Genomic DNA, 19,987 nt, shown 5'->3' with positions numbered 1-19,987 from the left:
TGAGACCCACTTAGCAAAATAAGTTAGCAAGAAAGGACCCGAGGCAAAGCTGGCCTAGAAACAAATGTTTCACTTGCCTTGGACCTAATTTATTGAGAGTGCAAGCCAGACTGAGATAGCCAGACTCACAACAAGTAGGAGGGGAACAGAAGTGGAAAAGCAAGTACTGACCTAACATGGCCAAGGAGCAGACGCAAAACCCAATAACCATCACCAGAACCTGGACTCCACAACAATATGGAAGATGAACTTGAACAATAGCTTGGCTTATTTGTAGTAGACATAGGGATACTTTAACGTATCTTATGGATGTTCGTCACAAAATCAAACCTTAGACATCTAATATGTCACTCCATTCGCGCTTTGAAGGTTTTTGCAATAAGCCAGAATACATGTTAATAAATTCAGCTTGCCCAGCTTCTTTGTAAAAAAACTGGGGATGGGACTGAAATATTCATGTAACTGGCAGATCTGATTGGTGAGAGACAGCTATCCTTTTCTTTTTTCTTTTTTCTTTTTTCTTTTTTCTTTTTTCTTTTTTCTTTTTTCTTTTTTCTTTTTTCTTTTTTCTTTTTTCTTTTTTCTTTTTTCTTTTTTCTTTTTTCTTTTTTCTTTTTTCTTTTTTTTTTTTTTCACCAATAATAACAGCGGTTTTTTTATAGGAATGCTTAAGGAACTTAGATACAGACCACCAAACATGTTTAAGTATGGTAATGTTTACCTTCTAGGGACCCCAATCTGTAGTGTATGCTGAGCTGCACCACACCATAGTGGCGGGTTAAGCAGATTTAAAGGGGGTTGACTCTGGCCTCATCTTGTGAGCCATCCTATTAGAGCCAAGGCAAGACCATCTTTCACAGAAAAAAATGTGTGAGAAAGCAATCTCAAATTAAAGTACTGCTGAAAGTGACAAAATTTAAGTGATGTTCTACTAAACTTTTTATAAAGGTGCTTCTATGAAATCAAATATTTAAAAGAGGCAAAGTTGCAGACAAGCTTGAGGTAAATATTTTGATCACATACAAAAAAGAGAATTTGGTGGCTTCATTACAGAGATATACTATGGATTATCTGATAATTCACAGAGTTTAACACGACCTGAATTGCAGATTTGAATTCTGAAAAGAATAGAACTCAGAACAGGGCTTTTCCTGTTATAATAGGAACTATGAGGAAAACCCCCAACATTGAGGTTGTTTTCTCAAACTGATATTTCCCATAACTGAATTTTTTTTAATCATTGGAACACTTTGGTGATGGAAATTGTTCTGTGATTATGATGTAAGATCTCACCTCCTGGATAGGGAATGTAACCTAAATCTAATTAGCATTTCATCGTTGAAAAGTGAGGTTTCCATTAAATAACATTTCAAATGATAACCAGGACCACAAGGTGTTTTAACCACAGAAGTTGTCCTTGTGTGTTACTTGACTGCATCATGGACACCAGTGCCTATTCCAATGGGTTTAGCATTTATTACCTATTAATCTGCCTAAGCAAGCAGAAAAACTAATGACTTTTTAATTGACATAAGTGAGCTCTGAAAAGGCCTCAGGATCATCTGTGCTGTAAACTGGTTCACATAGGTTGATTCCTGCATCTGCCTAAGGTTGCCAGTGGGCAAGTAGCATTTTCCATGCGTTCAGATTGCCAAAGAAAGTATTCCTTGGCCTGCACCCTCCAGTCAATCAAAAGGAAATCTTGACAGTTCCCATGAAGGCCAGCAAACCAGATGTGGTTGAATCAAATACTCCAAAAGTGATAAACGATCTTCCGACACCATGAGCCTCATAAACACAAAAAGCCCTGGAAGAGTCGTGTATGTGGATGGTTAAATTCTAGATTCTGGCATCTCGTCTCCACTTTCTCCAAGGAAATGTCTTAATGACCACTGGCTCTGATGAGCTGGTGCACACATAACAGGAGGTGAGAGGAAGGGAGAGAAAAAAACACAATGAATCAAGCACCTCATCAGTAACAGGAGGAAGACAGAGCCAGAGTGTGACATACATCACAGTTCTGTTTTTGCAAATTGCTTTGCTAATTAGTAGTCAAACTAAAATAACAGATTCTATGAGTTTTGCCATACTTCCCCTCCCTGCATCCTCCTCTTGTAGTGTGTAATGTGCCTCTCCAGTCTCCTACTGAGATGAATGGAAAAATTTGATCCCACTGTACTAATTTAAAACACAGGGAAATGCTAGAGACAAGGATTACAGCCAAATAAATCTGTGCTGTGTCAGGGTCAATAGGAGAGGGAGGTATGTGAGACATGGAGAGAAAAGGATATAAGACAAAGAGAGAAAAAGAGAATCACAGATTCAGAGGCTAAAAAGCCCTACTGTGATCATCCAGTCTGACCCATGTAACACAAGCGATAAAATTTTACCCAGTAGTTCCTGAATCAAACTCAAGAGCTTACAGTTGAACAACCAAAGATAGCTGAACTATCTTTTAGAGATATAATCAGTCTTGAAAGAATTGGAGTGAGGGAGAACTGATCTCACCTCTTGATTAAAGCAAGGGAAAGCAGAAAAACAAAAAGGGAAGAGAAATAGCCCTGCAGTGTAGGAACACTGAGGAACCTCCACCAAAACATGGATTAGCATGATCTCCTGAAAAAAGTGGTTCAGAGCCAGACTCCTCTCAGTGAAAAGATATCAGGCAATGGGCACAAATTGAAATACAGTAAATTCTACTTAAGAAAGCATTTTTATTGTGAGGATAGTTGAACACTAGAATCAACCAATCCAGAGGGGTTGTGGAGTTTTCATTCTTAGAAAGATTAAAACTGACCGCAAGCAACCTGTTCTAGTTGATCCTGCTTTGAACAGGGGATTGGACAGGACAATCTACAGAGGTCCCTTCACACCTTAATAATTTGTGATTCTTTGAATGAAAAGAGATCTGGTTTGTGAAGGTATCTAGTTAATGTTTATTCTGCATAAAAGCAAAGACAAGAGACAGAAAAAATAATAAATCACACCTAGATACACTAATTGACCCAATCAGGAGATAACAGGGTCCCACAGTCTCAGATCACAGAATGAGAGGCTGTATTGGATTTATGTGACAAGGTTTTGGTAGTGTGGGGCTAAAGGGTGTGGGTTCTGTGAGAAGACACCAGGAGCTGCCCACATATTAGACAGAGCCAGCTCCAGCCAGCTCTAAGACAGACCTGCTGCAGACCAACCAGCGATGCTGGTGGTGCCTCTGTTATAACGAATTTAAGAAAGGGTGAAAAACACTGTTCAGCAGCTGTGAAATAGAAGGGAGAAAATGTGAGAGAAACAGCCCTGCAGACACCAAGGTCAGTGGAGGAGAGGAGGAGATGTTCCAGGCACTGGAGCAGACTGCAGCCTGTGGAAAAGACCATGGTGATTGAGGTTGTCCCCCTGCAGCACATGGAGGACCATGGTGGAGCATATATCCACACTGCGGCCCGTGGAGGACCCCATGCCAGAGCAGGTGGACATGCCCTGAAGAAAACTGCAACCTGTGGAGAGGAGCCCACACAGGACCAAGTTTTCTGGCAGAAACTACAGACCATGGAGGATTCACACTGAAACAGTCTGTTACTGAAGGATGATGTTGTGGAAGAGACCTACACTGGAGCAGCTCTTGAACTGCAGCATGTTGGAAGGACTCACCACTGGAGAAGTTCATGAAGAACTGTATCCCATGGGAACGTCCCTATGCTGGATCAGGGGAAGAGCGTGAGGAGGAAGGAGTGGCAGATACGAAGTGTTATGAACTGACCACAACCCCCATTCCCCATCTGCCTGCACTGCTTTGGGGGAAAAGAGGTAGAAGAGTCTGGAGTAAAGCTAAGCCTCAGAAGAAGGGCAGGGGAAAAATGACATAGTGATTTTTTTGCTTGTTTGGGTTTTTTTCTCATTATCCTACTCTGTTATTAATTGGCAATAAATTAAATTAATCTTCTCTAAGTCAAGTCTGGTTTGGCCATGACAGGAATTGATGAGTGATTTACCTGTCCTTATCACAGAATCACAGAATCACAGACTCACAGAATCACAGAATCACAGAATCACAGAATGGTCAGGGTTGGAAGGGACCTCTGGAGATCATCCAGTCCAACCCCCCTGGCCGAGCAGGGTCACCTACAGCAGTTGCACAGGACGGCGTCCAGGAGGGTTTTGGATGTCTCCAGAGGGCGAGACTCCCCCACCTCTCTGGGCAGCCTGTGCCAGTGCTCTGCCACCCTCAGAGGAAAGAAGTTCCTCCTCATGTTAAGATGGAACTTCCTATGTTCAAGTTTGTGCCCGTTACCTCTTGTTCTATCACTGGGCACTACTGAAAAAAGACTGTTCCCATCCCCCTGGCACCCTCCCTTTAAGTATATGTAAGCATTAATAAGAACCCCCCTCAGTCTTCTTTTCTCTAGACTAAAAAGACCCAAGGCCCTCAGCCTTTCCTCATAAGAGAGATGTTCCAGTCCCCTAATCATCTTCGTAGCCCTTTGCTGGACCCTCTCCAGCAGATCCCTGTCCTTCTTGAACTGGGGAGCCCAGAACTGGACACAATACTCCAGATGTGGCCTCACCAGGGCAGAGTAGAGGGGGAGGATGACCTCCCTTGACCTGCTGGCCACACTCTTCTTGGTGCACCCCAGGATGCTATTCGCCGCCTTGGCCACCAGCGCACATTGCTGGCTCATGGCCATCCTGTTGTCCACCAGGACTCCCAGGTTCCTTTCTACAGAGCTGCTCTCCAGCAGGTCAGCCCCCAACCTGTACTGATGCGTGGGGTTATTCCTCCCCAGGTACAGCACCCTACACTTGCCCTTGTTGAACTTCAAAACGTTCCTCTCCACCCAACTCTCCAGCCTGTCCAGGTCACGCTGTAATGCGGCACAGCCTTCTGGCGTGTCAGTCACTCCTCCCAGTTTCGTGTCATTAGCAAACTTGCTGATGGTACGCTCTATCCCTTCATCCAGGTCATTGATGAATATATTGAACAGGAATGGACCCAATACTGACCCCTGAGGGACACCACTTGTTCCTGACCTCCAACTAGACTCTGCACCACTAACCACAACCCTCTGAGCTCTATCTGTCACCCAGTTCTCAATCCACCCCACTGTCCGTTCATCTAACCCACACTGTCAAAAGTGGGTGTGAGACTGTCAAAAGCCTTGCTGGAACTCATGACCCATGAGGTTTTTTTATCTCATTTTTTCCCCCTGTCCTGCTGAGGAGGGGGAGGGAGAGAGCAGCTTGGTGGGCACCTGGGTGCCAGCCAAGACCAACTCACCACAGGGACTGTTGTGGAAACTACTGAAAGCGTGGAGAAAGTTCAACTAGAACCCCATGGGTCTTAATGTTCACCAGATTTGGCTTCCCTTGGCAACAGGCGTGCACCTCTGAATTTGGAATAGCTACCTGAACATGTTTGTCTGAGCAGTTCCTTGGTTGCCTTGTATATGCTTGAGTTATATTTATGCTCCGGCCTTAAAAAGAGCTATGATATGTTGGAATGCACTGCAGTCAAGTACAACAATGGTAGGAGTATGGAACAAATGCAACAAAGTCTTTTTTCTGGAGCTCTTAAAAATATATGCAAGTAAAGAACGTGTAACATCAAATTAGCCCATTCTGGGGGTGCTCGGCAGAGCACAACCTATTTTCTTTTAACCTGTGTTGGTATTAGCAGATACATGACAATGCAGAGCTGCAAAAATATACTCAACTTAGCCCTGCAACGCAGAAACTATTTTAGTTATCCACAACTCTTATCAATCACATTTATTCTGGGCTGACTCGCTTCAGTAAGAAAGGCTGCAACCCCTTCTTCTGGGCTTTCTTGTGAAGAGGTCTGTTCTTGTTGCCTCAGTGACTGTTTGCAATCACCCACACAGGCACCATGTTGCCACATATCTCATCTGTATACATACTATCCACCCTCACCTTCAGTATTTTTGAAGGAGGAAACCACATAGATATATTATATTCCCCCACGCAAGATCACTAACAGTTTCTATGGCTCCTAGAGTGCAGCAGCCAGAGACTTAGCTTCTGTCCCAGCAGTGCAAAGAGAACAGCATAGTTTTGTTCTTGCATGTTCCTCCTGTACTCATTTTTCCTCTCTTGAAGGGCAGTTTCTAATGTAGCTTTTGTTTTTGCAAGGCAGCTGACTTGTTCCTCTGTTTCAGGAAGAATCCCATTTCTTTCTGTATGGTTCTTCTGAAGGACAGTTTTGTTATTCATCAAAACAGCAAACTAGTCTCCTCTAATGTCAAAACCATGAAAGTCTGTGAGCTTCAGGTTGATGCTTCTTTTTTTTTTTTTTTTCTTTTTCTATCAGTCTTATACTGTTTTCTGCATGGAAAGAAGGTTATTTCAGGACTGTGCCTGGTGGTCAGAGTGGGACCCTATGAGTGGTTTATAACCCAATTCTCCTACTTTCTAAATAAGTGGCTCAATCACTGTGCTCTAAACACATACACCCAGGGGTTTGTTTGCTTCTTTTTATTAGCTGGACCTAGCACAGTGGTTTTCAAAATTTGATTTGTGGAATTCTATGTCTGAAAGCCTTATAGTCTGCAAGAGGTTGCAGAGAAAAGTGACCTATCAGACTTGTGTTCTCTTTACAAGCACTGACATTTCCACTTATAAAAGGTATAGCACGCTACACATTAGAAACAATTAAAAACAGCCTCTTTAAACAGCTCCTTCATGAGCACGTAAAACCAAAGAGCTTTCCTCCAAAAATAACCAAGATCTTTATCCAGTCAAAAGCAAGGGTAAACATGTATTCTGCCACAAGGATTTTTCTAGGCCACATACCCAGTGTCTAGACATTGCGATGTTCTTTAACTTGAGCCCCAAAAAGGACATTTTGAGTAATACCGTAGACAGGGGAAATTTTAGCACTTAAAAGTATGTGACAACAGGCTTTGATCCCTCACAAAATGAGTTGCATCTTCCGAAAACCTAGAGCAACCACATCCATTTGTGAGTCTCAGTCCCTCTCCTTTCCAAGACGATCTCAGAACTAAACTGGGATGGTCATCACTCACACCTCAGGGAGAGCTTGTAAGATGAGTGATTGAACAAGACCAGAAAATTGCTTGTGCTTTGCAAATTGTATGAACTCTCTTAGTTTTGATAACTTCCCAAGAATATATTTTCTTTATTTTTTTTTTCTTCAGGGGGGCTGGGAGAGGGAGAAAAGTTTATAAGACCTCATAAATTGCAGGCCAAGAGAATGTATTTCTTTCACACAGAGAAGTGTTCTTTATACATAAGCCCATGTCTTTTGAAACAGAAAGAGAAAGGAAAATCGGCTTTTATGTGTTGTCATGTTGGCTATGTCATCGTGGCATCTTCAGAGACATGCTTCACCTGCTAACTGGAATTATATAGCATGAGGGATGTCTATGGAAAGGATTTCTTTCACTCCTCTAGCCACGTATAGAGATAAAAAAGGGCTACCATCCTCTGTCATGATTTGACCTACTAGTCTCACACAGTGCTAAAACTGAAGTGTTTATTGATCCTTATTAGCACAATATTCGAGCACCTACTAAAGTTAATGGTTTCTGTCTCCCAAATAGGAATGAAACAGAACAGAGACATTAACTTGAGATTGGGAACGGAGCACAATGGCTTGCCCCAGCATTGTACTGGAAGTCTGCACAAGAGCAAAGCCTGGAGTTGGACCCTCAGACACCTGTTTGGCAAATACTTTGAATGTAATTAAGCAGCTATTTTGAATAACAGGGTTGAAAAATCTGTCCCAAATCCCTCTCATCAAAATCTGCAACCACAGTTACAAAGTCTAGGTCTGAGTTTACGATGCCATTCATAAATGTCTGGTCAGCTCGGAACCACTGTTAAAAAAAAAAAAAAAAGTAATTTGTTGAAATAAGTTACCATAAGTAATGACCATATGAGATATGAGTTTAACTTGGGTGCTCCATGTCTGTTGCACTTGGACTGTGTCTCAGGTACTTTAAGGACTAAAAAAGATATGCTCTGGATTTAAATAGCCATCATTCAAGTCACCAAGTGCACAGTGAGTGTTTTATGTAGGATTTTTTAAGTGACTGTAATCACTAAATGCATTAGGCTATAATGGAATTACAATTCTTTAAACAAAGGGAGGGAGAGGGCATCTTCCTTTAAGAGCTTGGGAAGGAAATTAAAGGTTGCTTATTCAAGAATAACAACACCTACAGAGAAAACCATGAGAACTACATCCATTGTACTAAAGTATCTCTGAAATGTTCATTAAGTCCGCTATGATTTCACTCTTTTGTTTATTTGCTTCAATTTCTAAATTGACCTCTTTTCCATGGGCAGGCAGGAGCCTCTTAAAGGATCTATTAACCAAAGAAATTTTAGCATTTTAGCAGTTTCTTAATTCCAGCTCCCCAAATCAGTTTAAATTCAACACTATTCCTCAGAATGCCTAAATCTACGCGTGAGTGTTTTGTATGATATTGTAGAAGGCAGTGTATGTGTAAAAATAGACTGCCTTTACTGGATCAAATCACCACTGTATTTTTGTTGCTGATGTGCTTCTGATGGTCAAGAAAAGTGAGTGGATTTTGCTGTTGTTGTTTCCCCATTTTGATTATCAGGTGCTTTTGGGAGCTGGCCAATTGCATTTTCAGCTCCACTTGAATTTAAGGAGTCTAAACAAAGATTTTCTCCTTCTTCCTGATACAATGCACGAATTTATAAGCCTAGTTCTTGTCTTACGTGCTGCCTGTATTCCTGCTTTAAGGATCTGTCCTTGAATTCATATGTTCTCCTGCACTGATAACACCCATGGAAAACATCTATTTGGTTATTTTCAGAACTCATGAGGTTTTACTCTTGCTACAGTCCCTCGATGTTTCAAAGTCTTTGATACACTGTTCCTCACAGCTAGGGACTCAGAAAGAGTTCAGACAGATAAACAATATTATTTCTTATATTGGAACTAAACCCAAACTATTATTGTGGACTTTAGTTGGACTCAAATGGGAATTAAATTAGGATTCTTCTAATTACAGTTGAATCAGAAGCAGAACTTCTACTGAACTGGAAACCGTAAGAGTTCAACTACTTGCCCCCGATACTTTTAGAACTGGAGCATGCTGGAATTGCTGTTTTAATCAGAACTGACAAAAATAATAAGTAACCTACTCAAGGCAACATGAAAAATACATAAAGTAAAAACTTTTTTTTTACATGCACTGTAAATGCATGTAAAACTGCCATTTTATCTCTCTCAAAAAGATCTGAAACTCTCTGTCAGATAAATTGGTTGGTGTGATTAAACAGAATTTGGCCCAGAATTTGTAGTCTCAGTTGGATGCTTCACAATTTCCATCCATTTATTTCAAAATAAATAATGATGGATGGATAGATATTTTAATCAATGTCTATGGAGGTGATAAAATAACATTATTTGTGTTTCCACTGGAAATTTTAACTCCTTCTCACTAATTTTACTGGATTAGGGTTTGGGAGGAAAATCTAAAATCCAACTCAAATACTTTTTTTCCCCTTTTCTTTCTCTGAACTGTTTCATGTGAGAGAAAGATTTTGCTTCAGCTTTGTTATTATAAAAACTCTAAGTTGAAAATGACAAGTAGCCTGTGAAAGTAGTTTTACTGTAATTGAAGATGTCTCATTGATTTCAGGGAGCAGTGGATACGACCTTTGATTTTCAAATATTACTGAAGGCTGTGCAGGTGTGACTACAGTAAAGATAAAGGAGTTTAAGAGATGAAAAGCTTTTGTTTCCCAATGCAATGCATTTTCTTAACCAATTAGTACAATATTTTTCTACCTATCTATCTATGTATCTGTCTATCCAGGTAGTACAAACACATGTATGTAAATAAATTCTGGAAATTTGTGCTGGCAAAATGTGTTATTTGCAAAAATGAGATATGAAGTGTTATCCTTGTCAATTAAAGTCAGCTGATTTTCTTTGCGTTGCTGTAATGCAACTGGAAAAATACTTTAATCCAGATATCACTTATTTTCGAAGTCCATTCTATATCCATTATGGGTTTCCATCTGTCTTTTCATTAAAAACAAAACAAAACAAAACAAAACACAACACAACTGTGCTGCTCAGGGGACAGTTTCTGATGAACTGAGCTTCTCAATTTTACCTTCTATAATTGTTTGTGTGTTGCTGCTGTTGTTTTAATTTGCTTTAGCTTTTTCCCCCAACTAAATTCCCCAGGTATCTCACTTTTCAGATAAAGTACAAATTATAACAATTAACTGCTATTAAAATTACAAGTATGCAAAATATTAAGCAGCAGACAGGCAATTCATCATAGGAGGTGCTCCATAAACATTCATCAAACAGATGGTCTCTTCCTCAAAAAGTTTAACTTTTTTAGACGTATCTTTTCCTAAATCTCGACAGTATTTCTTGAAAGGATATCAGTTTCTCTTTTCTTCAGATCGAGATAAGAATAAAGGTGTCATATAGCACTAATATATCCAGTCTTCCCAGACCTCCCAAATTTATTCTCTCCCATTGGATGAAATACCATCAACCAGGTGATGGAAATATGAAGGGCTTTGTGAAAGATGCCTTTCTAGGGAGGACCTGGAGAGTGCACTTTCTAGCACGATTCTTTGAAGAAGGGGCTTGCAAGTATTTGAAATTTTATCTTTGATATAAAACCACAGTATCTTTCTCCTACTGTGGGTTTACTTCTCTTAAAACCAGTTGAGTCTGAGCCTGAGAAATCAGGCCAATCCACTGGGCTTTGCATTGGATGAAGGTGTCTCAAAGCCATCCACAGGGCACTGCGGCCAATAAATGAGATCCAGGGATATGGAGAGAGAATGAGCTGGGAGTTATACACCAATGTGTGAGCAAGAGGTGAGTGAGAAAGGGAAGATTTCTTTTTTTCCCTTGATCTGAGTTTTCCGAGGAAAATATTTAATTATCTGTCAGCCTCTCCTCCTCCCAGGACAATATTTTTCTTTCTCCCAAATTATTTAAGGTTAGATGATCTGGGTGTGCTTTGATGAAAAGTTGGAGCTTTTGAAGGAAAGTCACACTTCTGACCAACAAAAACACAATTCCTGAAAAACATAATTTTATTGAAAAAAAAACAAACCAAAACAAACCACCCGGTGTCTACTGAAAATTTCCAAATAAACCTAATAGGCCTGGGAAATGTGATCATATCTTTATCTCTCAGATGCCCATAGCAATTGATACAGTTATCTACAAGTTTTCAGTGACCATGTTACTTCCTTGGTTCAGTCCTCTCTGATGCCTGTAGTTTCTGTATTTATAATCTCGAATACACTGTTGACCCCTAAGGAGGTGAAAGGGTCCTTTTTCACAGCTACTACAGTGATTATCCTACTACTTGTAGCTTAATTGAAGTGTCAGACAGAAAGCAAATCTGGGGAATCAAAAAATCCACAAATAAGGAAAGCAAAGAAAATCTTTGTATAAATGCTGTGAAGGCTGAGTTTGCACAGCTCTAATCTTTGTTTATTACACACAAGGAACTAGACTCTAATAACATCTAGGCACCAATTCAGAGCAACTAAAGCGATGAAAAACTGATTTAAGACTCCCACAGCACCATCAGCTCAACCCTGTTACACAGAACAGTTATGAAGGCATTTTGTTAGATGATTAGGTGAAATATCTGACAGCCTTCTCAAGATGAAAATATTATAAATTAAGTGTGGTTGGTTTTGGGTGGGTTTTTTGTGTTTTTTTTTTTTTATTATTATTTTTTTTATTTTGTGTCCTCCTCTTCTCCCCAGCAGGACTCTTTCAAAATTCTTGAAAACAACTAGTTTGATAACAACACAGTTGAAGCGAACGCCTGAGCCCATTCCAAGAGAATCAGTGTTAGCATGTTCAAAGGAACTAACAGAAAATCACCCAGACCAAATGAAACTGCTTTTTTTTCTTTTTTCTTTTTTTTTTCTCCAGATGTAACAGTCTTTGTAGATCAGACTAATCGCTTCTTTTACTCATACACACGCACACCTCTTAGATGGGGTAAAGGCAAGGGATGATATTTGAAAAACAGCAGGGAAAAAAATGAGCGTGTAAGAGGTAAATATAAACCTGACTTAGAGGTAAAGATCAGACTGCATTTGGCTTCAAAGGCCCAGACAAAAATCTAATATGAGGGTTCTTCTAACACTATCTTATCATATGCACAAGTTTCTGCTTTCACCTTTCAAAAAAATTTATAGTGTGGCTGTGCATTTTCCCATAAAGTTCATGAGTGCCATGCATTTCAAACCCACAAGCTGGCTGCTTTGAGAATTTTAGCTTGTATGTCTCATTTTCAACAGAGTAGGTGTCTGTAGAAACAACCCCCAGCTTTTCAGTTCAATTGCCTTAAATAAAGCTGATAAATCCATAAGGAGGGCAGACAGCTAAGTACCTTATTTAGTGGCTTCTCTGCTGATTGAATTAGCAACAAGCCTATGATGTCATAAATAAAGGTAAGTTACTCTACATAGTGTTACAGTTTTGCAATATGCAGAGGAGCAGTGATGTAATAAAATAGTACAGTAACATTTTACTTGCTTGGAATGCAGAGCAGTGACCTCCATATTTCTGTTTATATAAAATAAAATTTAGGGAAAAAAAAATCCAAACAAACTTTAAAATGGTTCAAGCATGGGCGAAGATATCAGAAAGCAAATAAACGCTCCTGATCTTATGGCTCTGTAGAGCTCAATCGTCTACAAATACAACATTGATAGCTATGTAAGATGTAAAGCAATAAATAAACTTTCTCATGTAGCATACCGTTTCCCAAATGCTCCTTAAATATAAACACTAAAACATTCCTCAGACATAACTACTAACCCCTCAATAATCACGTGGTTAGTATTATATACATTCCACGAACCTGTTTTCATTACTGCTGGTCTCTTAGGAAGAACGACTGTCCTTTTTCTTTTCAACCCTTACTGCTACCAATTGGACAGCACTTCCACAGGAAAGAACTTTTCTTTTTGAAAAATGTAGTCATTTATTTTAACTTCCAAGGTGGAAGCAGCACCTATGTTGAGCTTTTACTTAAAATCAGGTGATTATTGGGTCTCTTAATCACGTCCCCTTTGACTTCTCTGAAATGCGTTAAAGATTTACATTCCTCTTTTCCCCTATCCTCTTCTTATTTCCTTTTCTTATAATTACGAACAAGCCATGTTTAACTTACACAGGAAAACAAAATTTAGGGATATATAGTTTCTAGTCTTCGCAATAATAATGTCAGGAGAAGGCCGATGGAGAGAGAGAGCAAGGTTCCCTCCTTATTTGCTATCACTCAGTTCTGCCTGTGCGTTTGCTGGTGTGTGGTAGGTAGCTGCCCCAATGTTTGACTAAATATTACTGTAGTAATGTTGAGAACTCCTCAGAAATAAACTGTGAGCATTCAGCTGAAACAAACTCACCAGGTAACTTGAAGGAAACGTGTTTTACAAATCCATTGAAATCACATTTTCTACATCAGACTGTTGTCATGTGTACCACTTTTGGCCATGAAGAGCAAACATCAGCCACTACAAAATAAGTAGCTTTTTTTTATTTCTGCATTTAGCTTTCTCCAACACTTTGTCATTCAATTCCGCGGCTGACTGTTATAGTTTCTGACAAAGCCAGTAGTTATTTTTGGAGTCAGATGATTACTTTCCAGTTCAATGTCTTTATATTAAGCTGATGGCCAAGAATATCCTCTTGAAATCATATTAATCTTTGTGCTAATGATATAATTTCATTACTACCTTTTCCCCATAGGAGACAGCTATTCTTTAAAGACAGCTTCAGTTTCCTGAATTAGAAAGGTCTGAATTGCTTTTTGGTTATTTAATGTAACCATCTCTAAAGTTCATAATTATTTAGCAAATGAAATTTTGTTTCTGGAGCTGTTAATTGTTCTGGGAAAGGCATCAAATAGCAACACAGGAATAATTTACCCCTTAAATATTTTCCTGTGCATAAGTAGAACCAGGTCTGTACACCTATATAATTACTTTTAAAATTAAGTACAGAATCATTTATGTATTCTGGCTACTATCAGCAATGAAATGGCTATCTTTGTCCTTGGTAGCTTCACCAGTAGTTTATGATATGCAATGAAGATTATTTTCTTTTTCCCCTGAAGCTGTACTGTAGAAATTTAATAAACCAAAAATAATGCTGAAAGATGTTTGTTTGTTTGTTTGTTTGTTTTTCTATTTCCCTCTGTTGTGTAGTATAGTAGGTTTTTCTCAGCTTTTGGTGCTGAAAACCCCTTCATATTTGGAGGGGTTAAAATCAAACCGATTCATTATAAGATATATAAGTGGAATGAATCTTCCATCATATAGCCAAAAATAGTACAAACAACAAGATATTTGGCAGTGATCATATACTCCCAAAAGACTTTTTTTTTTTCCAATGGATTTATCTGTTTTATGCCTACATGATGCCACCAGTAAAAATTCTGACTATTAAAAAAAACAGTCCTTGCTATTTCTTGCTACATCCTTGCAACTTTTTTTGAAACTTCTTGATTTTACAAATGTTCTTCAAAATTCTTCCTGATTTATTCGAAAAGCCATCTTAATTTAGCCATTGTGGTATTTCAGATATTACTCTTTGGATCACAGTGGATTCAATGGCTGTCCCTTAGGATCATCCTCACATCTAAAAATTGACCTGTAGATAGCAAAGTGTCATAGTGGCTTCTTTATCCTCCCCATATTAATTTTTTTTTTTTCATCATAGATGGAAATTCCCCCACGTCTTTTGCAGAACAATGTGAATTAAATGGCTTTAAATTACAGTGCAGTGCTTTATATAACTGGTGAGAGGCACCGCTGCTAGATAGTGCTTTTGATCCCCAAAAACCTGCCTGGACAGCTGCCAGGCATGAAACTGAGGAAACAGAAAATCCTTGTAAAAAGCAATGCATTACGTGCTTTTAAGATATTGTAAACTAGACTGAAACATCTTGAAAACTGCAGCATGTAGGAGAAAAGGTGGAGCAGGATCTATTGTCCACCAGTAGACTACATAGCTCCTCTGGCAAGACGAGAGAGATGAGGTTCTGCACAACATCCAGGAACCTACAAAGAGAGGGGAAGGTCCTGTTCTAAAATTATCAAGGAATACCAAAATACTGGGATCTGTACCCACTTACCCACTAAACAGCACCAGCACCCAGAGTCTCTGGTAGTGATGTGAAAGAACTGTTCAGTCTTGCTCACCACAGTTTTCCTTTTTTATTGTAGGTGGCAAGTAAATTTAATATCCTGAAGCTGCTGCTAGTTAATTGAGGGTTTGGGTGGGAGTCAGCCAGAGTAACTATTTGCCCACACTGGGGAGACCTCCTTTCCCTTTAGAACTGAACTGAGTGGGCTGGATGTGTTCCTTTTTCTAACTGGCGTGACAGGCACATTCAGTTGATGCAAACAAAGTCCACATATAGATAGAGCTGGGACCAGCAACTCCCTCGGATTATGATATTCCGTACTGCTGAAGAAAGAAAGAAAGAAAGAAAGAAAGAAAGAAAGAAAGAAAGAAAGAAAGAAAGAGAAAAAGGGAGGGGAGGAGGGAGGGAGGGAGGAAGGAAGGAAGGAAAAGGAAGGAAATGAAATGAAAGAAAGAAGGTGATAAGGCAGGAAGGAAAGACTGAAAGGCTGGAGGGCATGCAGGAAGGGAAGAAGGCAGGAAGGAAAAGCTTTGTACTGGAAATGATAAAAAGGTCTTTATAACAGTATGTTGACACTTTGTCAAGGTGTATACACACCCTATACAACCTCACAAGTGACTTCAACAAATTAGTGCTGTCAGCCTCCTGTGTAAAGAAATTAATTAGAAGACTAATTTAGGATAATATCAGTTAGATTAATTCTTGCCCTGTAATCTATTTTTTTTTTTAAGGGAGGATAAGTCCATCCAAGTTAGGTGACTTTTTGTATTTTTCAAAGACCCCTAAAGAGAACCAGGTATTACCGCAGGTTTTCATGAGAAACTTGAACCTATCAAGTGCAAGTTGGTGTAAGTTCTAGTGCAAACTACTCATTCCACCACCATGTTTTTGCACATCCATCAGCTGATATGCTATGCAGTTCTGCAATATGACCTTGTTTAAATAAGAATCTGCTAGCCACATGTTTTGAGCAGCTGGGACAATAACGATATGGCTTCTCATACGTTTTATGAATAGACAGTGATGTTTATGTGCATACATGCATATCTAACGACATGTAAACATTTCTTTACCTTGAGGGTGGTAGAGCACTGGAACAGGCTGCCCAGGGAGGTGGTGGAGTCTCCATCTCTGGAGACATTCAAAACCCGCCTGGACGCGTTCCTGTGTAACCTGCTCTAAGGTGTCCCTGCTCTGGCAGGGGGGTTGGACTAGATGATCTCCAGAGGTCCCTTCCAACCCTATGATTCTATGATTCTATGTACAGGCATCTATCCAAAACAGAAGTATCTATTCTTTGCCTTTCATTTAGTTTTAACATTTCAAAATGAACCTCCCTAGTAAGAAGGCAACACAGTATCTTGTGCTGGGTTGATAGCTCATACCTTTTGTTAATTAGCTCATACTAAATTATTGTCTACACCCCAACATTATTCAGAAAACTATTCATGTAATATTAATAAAAAATGCTTTAATAGACACTGTGATTGGTCTGAAAACAGTACACAAACAAGTAAATAATTGAAAAAAAGGCTATATGTCCAGAAAATTAATCACAAAGAATAATTGAGCCAGTTGCTGTCAAATGGGTTTAAGCAAAAGCCAGAAGGAAAGGCTAATCTAATGGTAAAGGAAGTGATCTATGATTATATTTCTACCTCTGCCAAAGGTGTCCTCTGTGCCCTCATTTGACCACAAGAATTTAATTTCTCTGTCTTCAGACTGTAAAAGGGGGATGATGTTCTGTCTCTTTTGATTTTCAGTTCCTTGGTGTTACGTCTTGCTTTAACCTGTTTTTGCTTGAGGCTTTTAGGTGCAATTTAAGCAAGCAATCTTGCCCATGTAATCTACACTTGTGAGACAGATCTGCTGTGTTTGGACCACAATTTGATGGTGTCCTCTGCCCTGCCTACATTGGACAAGGGAAATACTGCAGAAGATGTCCTAGTTCCATAGTCATTACACAAGGAGGAGAAAGCATCTCATCTTAGATCATGATGGTACATTGCTGATAAATTTAGGTAATAAGAAAAGTGTTCTCTCAGCACAAGCTTTTCAAGGTCCGTATGGTGTCTCTTAATTATGTAACTTCTGAATTACATACTTTTTCATGTAATGATTTAAGAGCTAATAAAAAAAATCCTTTTTTTTGTTTGTTTATCTATATTTTAAAGTACATAATTCTCCGCACTATATATTTTAAAAAGAAGCGCGTTAAGTTCCTTTGCAAATCTTGTAATATAAGGGACAAGGTGAATGCTAATCTGCTGTACTCTTTTATCTGTGGTTTTTACCTGTTTACTTCTATTAAGTAATTTCTGTTTTTCATATTTATTCCCTTCCAAGTGTATTGGGTTTGCATGGCAAAGTTCTAGTAATGGTAGGGCTACAGGGGTGGTTTCTGTGAGAAGCTGCTAGAAGCTTCCCCCACGTCCAACAGAGACAGTGCCAACCGGCTCCAAGACAGACCCACCACTGGCCAAGGCTGAGCCCATCAGCAATGGTGGTAGCATCTCTGTAATAACATATTTAAGAAAAGAAAAAAAAAAAGACACTACAAAACAAACAAATATAAAAACAACCCTGTGCAACACTAGTTGCAATGAGAAGAGAGGGGTGAGAATATGCAACAGAAACAGCCCTGCAGACACCCAGGTCAGTGAAGAAGGAGGGGGAGGAGATGCTCCAGGTGCAGGAGCAGAGATTCCCCTGCTGCCCACGGTGAAGACCATGGTTAGACAGGCCATCCCCACAGCCCATTGAGGTCCACAGTGGAGCAGATATCCACCTGCAGCCCATGGAGGACCCCACGCCAGAGCAGGTGGATGTGCCCAAAGGAGGCTTTGACTCTGTGGGAAGCTCACACTGGAACAGTCCTCTGTGAACCCATGGAGAGAGGAGCCCAAGCCAGAGCAGGTTTGCTGGCAGGACTTGTGACCCCTTGGGGCCTACACTGGAGCAGTCTGTTCCTGAAGAACTGCACCTCATGGAAAGGACTCATGCTGGAGCAGTTCACGAAAAACTGCAGCCTGTGGGAAGGACTCACTTTGGAGAAGTTCATGGAGGACTGTCTCCGGTGGGAGGGACCCCACGCTGGAGCAGGGAAAGAGTGTGAGTCCTCCCTCTGAGGAGGAAGGAACAGCAGGGACAACGTGTGATGAACGGACCACAACCCCCATTCCTCATCCCCCTGTGCTGCTCAGGGGGAAGAGGTAGAGAAAAGTTGAAGTTGATCCCAGGAATAAGGGAGGGGTGGAGGGAAGGTGTTTTAGAATTTAGTTTTATTTCTCATTACCTTACTCTGATTTTGATTGGAAATAAATTAATTTTCCCCAAGTCAAGTCTGTTTTGCCCGTGATGATAATTGGTCAGTGATCTCTCCCTGTCCTTATCTTGACCCCTGAGCCTTTCATTGTATTTTTTCTCCCCTGTGCAGCTGAGGAGGAGGAGTGAACAAGCAGCTTGGTGGGCAACTGGCATCCAGCCAGGGTCAACACACTGCAACAAGATACTTCAAAAATTCTGCCAAACTATTATTTTTTTCAGGGAAGGGAAGGGAAGGGAAGGGAAGGGAAGGGAAGGGAAGGGAAGGGAAGGGAAGGGAAGGGAAGGGAAGGGAAGGGAAGGGAAGGGAAGGGAAGGGAAGGGAAGGGAAGGGAAGGGAAGGGAAGGGAAGGGAAGGGAAGGGAAGGGAAGGGAAGGGAAGGGAAGGGAAGGGAAGGGAAGGGAAGGAAAGGGAAGGGAAGGGAAGGGATGGGATCAGGGATCTTTGCATTGGGTTTCTGAAAATACTATGAGAAATTAATATGCTGTTGTGGTGTGAGAAAAGCCTTTCCCACTCAGCAAGAGACAGCTTAAGCCATGAACATTGTTTTCTGGGCCACCTAAAAATTGAAGAGGACAGTGGAGATCAGAGGTGTTTAAGGACAGATCTAATTCTTTTGTAGACTATCAATCCTGTCTTCAAACCAAAAGGAAAATTTACTTTATGTTGATCTTGTAATTTCAGTTCACCTTTGAACTGGAAAACCTGAAGTGAAAAACAGTCACAAGAGTAATCTGTGATAAGCTGCATGTGTGAGTGCTCTCATGAAGCAGGTTTCACTGGGCAGACTGAACAAACAAAGACAGATTAGTTTGCAAAGAGATTGGAGGCCCTTAAAACACTCTTTCCCCCTTGCCTGGGGAAGAACCCATTGCTTCATAGAGATACATCAAAGCCACTCAGATCCTTAGCTCCACAATACTACTGTTGTACACTACTCGTGTACAAACCCATATGGGCTGCCACGTGCAATCAACAGTCGTCCTATGTTGTGACTACTTTTTATCTCCTCCTGCTTTCCATTGTCACCTCTCCTCATAATTTTACATGGACGACTTGGAGCTGCAGTGTGGTCTTTCCCTTTTCTGTTCAAGGGAACAAAAGATTTGCCCCAGCCTGCTCTTTAGCATGGTAAGGAGGATTAAAGCTGGAACACAGCTATGTCAAATTCATCAAAATAAATGGATCCATCATTGCTGTGATGTGGACGATGTTTTAAAAGAAAGCAGGAGGACCTCAAAAAGTTCAAAGGACTGATCAACTCACATTGATTTAATACCTTTTGGAAGTGCAACTTGCTAGCATCTGATCCTGTCTTACTGATGCAGTACAGTTCACAAAGCAAGGTTCACTCTGGCTGTCTCACAGCTTGGCTTTGAATTTTCTTACCTTCCTTCTGTCTATTGATCCATTTCTCTGAACCCAAAGTTGTTTCATGGGATGGCTTTTAATGTGATGTAACATTTTTAGGTTATTTTCACGTGTTTAAAGG

Source organism: Vanellus vanellus (genome assembly GCF_965231255.1).
Source record: "Vanellus vanellus genome assembly, chromosome: 2".
Classification (NCBI taxonomy): Eukaryota; Metazoa; Chordata; class Aves; order Charadriiformes; family Charadriidae; genus Vanellus; species Vanellus vanellus.
Note: the sequence above shows the minus strand (reverse complement) of the source record.